Here is a 6,017-nt window from a genome sequence, read left to right on the forward strand (position 1 = left end):
TATATATCTATATATATTTATATATATATATTTGGTATTGGGGATTGAACTCAGGACCTTGCGCTTGATAGGCAGGAGGCATCACTGAGTTAAATCCTCAGCCCCACATTTTTAATTCATTTAAATGGCCCCTCCTGGCTCGGGGTTTCTGGGCTGGGCAGTGCAGCCCTGAGAAGCTGTGGGACCCACCTCGGAATGGTCCTGTGACAAATGGGGATGCTGCCAGGGCACTGGGGCTCCAGCTGACCGAGGGCTCTGCTGGGCGTGTGCATCCTCTGCACCTCCAGGTGGCTCTCAGTAAGCTCTCTGTGCCAGAGAGTGCCCAGGCAGAGAAGAGGGAGCAAGGCAGGATCCACCCTCATGCCAGGCTGCTAGCAGTAGGCAAACACAGAGCACCCAACAGGGCACAGGCAGGGCATCCAGTGCCCGCTGTCTGCACATCCATGCCAAGTCTCATTGGCCATGGCTTCCTCTGTATTCCAGGGCTTGGTCCCTGCCATGACCCCTTACCCTGTAAGAATTTGTCCATTTTCTGTTCCTGTAATGAAATACCCAAGACTGCATAGCTTATAAAGAAAAAAGGTTTATTTAGTCCACAGTTTTAAAGGCTGAAAGCCCACACAGCATGGCGCTGGCTCTGGTGAGGGCCCCGACTGTGACTTCACAGCAGGTGACATAGTGGCAGGTGGTTGCAGGGTGTGCCAAGGGGTGAGATCACATTGCAGGGCAGATGCCAGAGCGAGGGGAGACACCAGCCTTACTCTTTGGTAACAACGCTCTGGAAAGAGCTAAGCCAGGGGTCCCACAGGAACCATATGAGTCCCTGCCAAAGGCAGCGTCCAATGACCTCATGACCTCTGCCTAAACCCTGTTAGGGCCCCGCCGTCTCCAGCACGGCCCCAGTGCCAGCCGAGCCTCCAAACGTATGACAACCACAGTGCCAGGAAGGCTGTGCACGAGCACTTCTATCTCACTTCGGTGCTGATTGCCTCACAATCCCGCTGAGGTCACCTCTGCACTAGGACAGCCCCTCCCTGCTGCCTCCGCCTTGCCCAGAGGGTGCATCTGTCACCGGAGTCTGTCCTCTGCCATGCCTGCCTCTGTGCTCCTTGGCTGCCAGAACCACCACTCCAGCCACCTGCCAAGGCCACCGCTTGCTGCGACTGTGGTACTGCCTGCCGGACCGACTGTCCAGGAGCCGAGGGTGACTGTGGTGGCCTCTGGTGTACTCTTTCCTCTCCGCGGAGCTGCCAGGGTTCGACGGGTAGAGAGAGGCTGTGGTTTAGTTTTTTTGTGTCTTGTTTGGCAGTGCTGGGGACAGAATGCAGGGCCTCTGAGATGCTGGACCAGGGCCCCACCGCTGAGCTGCACCCCAGCCCAGTTTTGCCTTCCACCTTCTTTGGCTTTCTCATCACCATCACCAGCTCTGACAATTTCTCCTTGTGCCAGAGGGTGAAGTAGAAATCAGGACCATGGAGTTCCAGGCCTGGAGCCCCTCGCCCGGTCTGGTTCCAGGGACGAGCAGCGTGGCTCTCCACCAGCAGCACCCGCTGCACTGGGACCTGGCTGTACATGTGTTCTGTCCTCGGGGTCACGGCCCACGTCTCTTCCTCAGCACCCAGTCCGTCCATTGTCCTGGGATACAGGCAGGGCTGTCAGCCAATCACAGCTCAAAGTCCCCCGCAGCCCCACCAATCACATCACACCCGCCTAGCGGCTTGTCCAATCAGAGCAGCATTCCCGCTGGACTTTGCACCTTGGGGACCTCAGCAGAGCAGCTGGTACCCAAAGTTGCACCCAAGTTTAGGAAGGAAGGTGGCCTTTTGTTCCCGCCGTGGCCCTTTTCCTTCTCCGGGTGACTGGTGCCGTGGCACATGTGTCGCTCATGTGGGTCAAGCTCTCTCGGTCTCTCCTGTTCTGTTTCTCTGACTTTGGTAAGTGAGGTGCCTTCACGTTTGTGAACATTTCCGATGTACCCTCAGGGCCTTGAGGATGGCAAGAGTCCCACCCTGGCTCCTCAGGGCCCCCGGCTAAAGAGTCACCTCTTCAGAGTATTATTGGAGCTTCCGGAGACATTCTGCCCTGCCCCAATACTATTTGATTTCAGCCCCTTCAACTCTCAATGTGCAATTATTTTATTACCTATTCTGTTTCAAAAGGAAACATCTGTTTTCTATTTATTCAATGGAATCTAAGGGCTGGGAGGGACTATTCTGCTGACTTGTGGGTTACACAGTTGGATCTCTCCAAATGTTTGTTGAATGAATGAACGAATGAATGATTGAGAGATCCCACTTCTTTACACTCAAGCCCTCAGGTCCAGTGGGCTATTAAGGGCAGAGGGCTAGGAATGGGGTCCCAGGTCTCTGTTGAGCTTGGTGGAGGGCTCAGGAGGCCCGTGTTCTTGAAGGGGTGGGAAGGGTGGCTTGGCCTGAACTCCAGGCTGATCCCCTGCCAGCCTGCCGACTCATATTTTAAAAATTAATTTATTTCAAAAACAGCTTTGCCAGGTGTGGGGACACAACATTTGTAATCCCAGCACTGGGGAGACTCCTTCAAGTTTGACGCCAGTCTGGGCTACATAATATATTCAATCCTGAGCTATATAGCAAAATGCTGCCTCAAAAGACCTACCAACCAACCAACCAAACAAAAAACATAAAAACAACTCCCCAAAACAAAACAAAAGCTTTAAGTTGGGCACAGTGGCACCCAACTGTAACCCCAGCGCTCTCAGAGGCTGAGGCAGGAGGACTGCAAGTTAAAGCCCAGCCTGGTTAATTTAGCAACTTAGCCAGACCACTGTGAAAGTAAAAGCAAACAAAACCCCAGCCCCCAAAACTTTAATGAACTTTCATTTACACACTCAAATGCATCCCTTTTCAGTTTCGTAATAAGGTTTTTTGTTTGTCTGTTTTTTTGTTTTTTTGTTTGTTTTTTGAGACAGGGTCTCACTATGTAGTTGAGACTGACCTGGAACTCACTATGTAGCCCAGGCTCGTCTCTAACTCACAGCGATCCTTCTGCCTCAGCCTCCGGAGTGCTGGGATTACAGGCGTGCGCTACCACACCCGGCTCGTAATAAATTTTAAGGTTTTTTTCCCCCAGTACCGTATCACTTTTGCCTTTTTAAGAGCTTCGTAAAGGGAGATGTGCTCCTTTCTCTGTGGCGTCTTCTTCTTTTTTTTTTTTTTTTTTTTTTTTTTTACTCACTATGTAGGTGAGACTGACCTGGAACTCACTATGTAGCCCAGGCTGGTCTTGAACTCACAGTGATCCTCCTGCCTCAGCCTCCCGAGTGCTGGGATTACAGCCGTGCGCCACCACGCCTGGCTGTGGCTTCTTAAACTCAGCACGTCGCTGACGCTGAGGGCCTCAGTTGTTCTTTGCTTTTCGCTGCTGAGTAGTTATCCTTTCACTTCTACCATAGTTCGTTTCCCAGTCACTTGCTGCTGGACATCAGAGCAATTTCCAGGTTTCGGCTGTTAGGAGTTAAGCCATGTGAGCACAAGGGTCAGAATCTTCGCATGCAGACGCAGGTTCCTTCGATCCTCAGTACTCACTTAGAAGTGGTTTCTGGGTTGCACAGTAAGTGTGCGCCTTACTTTGAAGTCTCTCGCTGAGCTGTCTGCCAAGGTGACTGTACCGTTTTGCATTCTGATGTCATTCTTCTTTCTGTTACTAAACTAAATGCCCAAGATTATCAGCTTACGGAGAGGAAAGGGTGAATTTGGCTCCGAGATCATTTGTCCCCCTCACTTTAGGGCTGTGGCCACACATCTCTTATCTAAATGGGAACTTGGGCTGGGGATTTAGCTCAGTGGCACCGTGCCCGTCTTGCAAGCACAAGGTCCTGAGTTTGATCCCTGATAAACAAATAAACAAATAAATAAAATAAAACGGGAACTTACCTGCCTCCTTCAGATGACCTTGAACCACCCCGATGACTTTTAACACCTGATACAATGGATACAAACTCTGATTTCTGCCTGTCACTGGGGGTGGTGCCTCTTATATTTTCCCCATGAACGGGTCATAGTTTCTTGGGCTTTATGGTGGTGTGCACAATTTTTTGGTTGCAAACTGGATGTTTCGCATATTCTGATACAGCCTCTCTGAAGATCAGGTGTTCCCCTCTTAAGAGTTTTGATGGCTCTGGTCACCCATTTGCCGAGTGAGCTTTCTGAGCTGTTTTCCTAGAGCCTCCTCTCCTGCTGGGTGTGGCCCCTAAAGGCTCCGTTCTGCTAGCTCAGTGCTCAGGCGGTGACCCAGAGAGAGGTCCTTATTGGCCTAGAATCACAAGAAACACATCCGGTCCTGTCCGGGTCTTTCTGGCTTGGTTCTGAGCTGGGGCTCTTGCTCAGTGGGATTCAGCCATGTCCCCATGTGGAACTGAAGCCCCGTCCTTCCGGAGCATGGTGACAATTCCTGTGCACAGACACTCTGATTTGTTAGCCACTCACCAGTGGCGGTCATTTGGGTCATTTCTACTTGTTTTTGCAGGGCTGGGGATTGGACTCAGCTTTTGCACTGAATTACATCTCTGGCTCTTTTTTTAATCTTTAAAATTTTGAGACAGGGTCTTGCTAAGTTGCCCAGGTTGGGCTCAAACTTGTGATCCTCCTGCCTCTGCCTCCTAAGAGTGCTAGGTTTAGCGGCGTGACCCACCATGCCTGGCTTCATTTCTAGTTTGTAGCTATGATGGACAGAGCTTCTCCAAGCAGTCCTTTGAGGTCTTCTGGTGGCTGCCATGGGTTAATTTCTTTCTCTCTGGTACACATTCAGGACGGAATTCTTTGCCTCTCTCGACACTCTATGGTTTTTCCTTTGTCCACATAGCCCGGGCCCTGCTGTGGCCCTGTGACCTTACAAGCAGGTCATTGTCACAGCCCCTGAAGTTCCTGAAAGTTCTGGAGGGACGGAGCACGCTTTGTGTGCTAACGACATGACTGGTGGCCGCCATGTAGACAGCTTCAGAATCCGAGCTGGACTCCAGCACCGGGCTGAGACTTTGATCCCGCCCCCAGGCCTTGCTCTGGAACAGGAGCAACAGACTCAGTCCCCAGTGGCCGATGGCTTCATCATCCAGGCCTCTCCAATGAACTCCCCCAAATCCCCAAGTGACAGGGTTTAGAGAGCTTCTGGACCGGTGCCGGTATCAGGGTGCTGGGAAAGGGTGCACAGAAAGAAGGCACTGGGGCTCCCCTACCTCCCACCCCACCCCTGGCCTGTGTGGGCCCTCGTTTGGCCGCCTCCTCTATGATAAACCCGTAACAGCATGCGAAGTGTTTCCCTGAGCTCTCAGAGCCATTCGGTACATCATGGACTGAGGAAAGGGGCAGGGACCTCTGAACCACAGTGAGCTTGCAGGAAGGTGGCTGGGGCTTTGCCTGGCACCCGAGATGGGGACAGTCTTGCTCTGGACCTGTGCGGTCTGCTCAGGCCAAGAGTTAGGGTCAAAATGGAACGGAACTGTTGACTCCCAGTTGGTGCCCACAGAACCAGAGGACTGGTTGTGGGTGTCAGAAAATGCTCTTGCACCCTGCTTCTTGAACCCCACACTTCCCGGGAATTCCCTGGCCTGGTCCTGCGGGGCTCTCCCCGCTCCTCCATCCCTCGTCACCCCTTTAGTGAGCGGGTCTCCGTTTTGGTCACCTTATCCCGTTCCGAGGCTTTGGCCCTCTGTCTGGGACGATGGCATCCAGCCCTGCGTGTCCTCCCAGAGCGGGCAGCTCTCAGCTGCCTGGGTGCCATCTGCACGCGGAGGCCCACGCTTCCCACTGCCCTCCCCACTGTGCCCTAGGTCCCCTCTCCTGTATCATGGGCCCTCCACTCGCTCAGGCCTGGGTCCCCTGCTCCTCCAGCAGCCCAGCGGGACGGGACACCCAAGCCCGGCCTCCGACCCCAGCGTCTTCCTCCCTCTGTGCTGTTTTGCTGGCTTCCTCGCAGGCCTTCGGGCCTCCAGCCTCACCTTGGCGGTCAGCTCGGCTCGCGGGTGGACGCGGTCCCCAGAGCCG

At 53.2% G+C, this 6,017-nt stretch overlaps 1 pseudogene; it reads right to left on the reverse strand.

The window, feature by feature from the left end:
- Nucleotides 1-640: 640 nt before the first annotated feature.
- The window catches only part of LOC104858704, a 7,861-nt pseudogene continuing 2,484 nt past the window's right edge, over nucleotides 641-6,017 (reverse strand).

This window comes from Fukomys damarensis, unplaced genomic scaffold (assembly GCF_012274545.1).
Source record: "Fukomys damarensis isolate Sample0158 unplaced genomic scaffold, DMR_v1.0_HiC HiC_scaffold_17, whole genome shotgun sequence".
Taxonomy (NCBI): domain Eukaryota; kingdom Metazoa; phylum Chordata; class Mammalia; order Rodentia; family Bathyergidae; genus Fukomys; species Fukomys damarensis.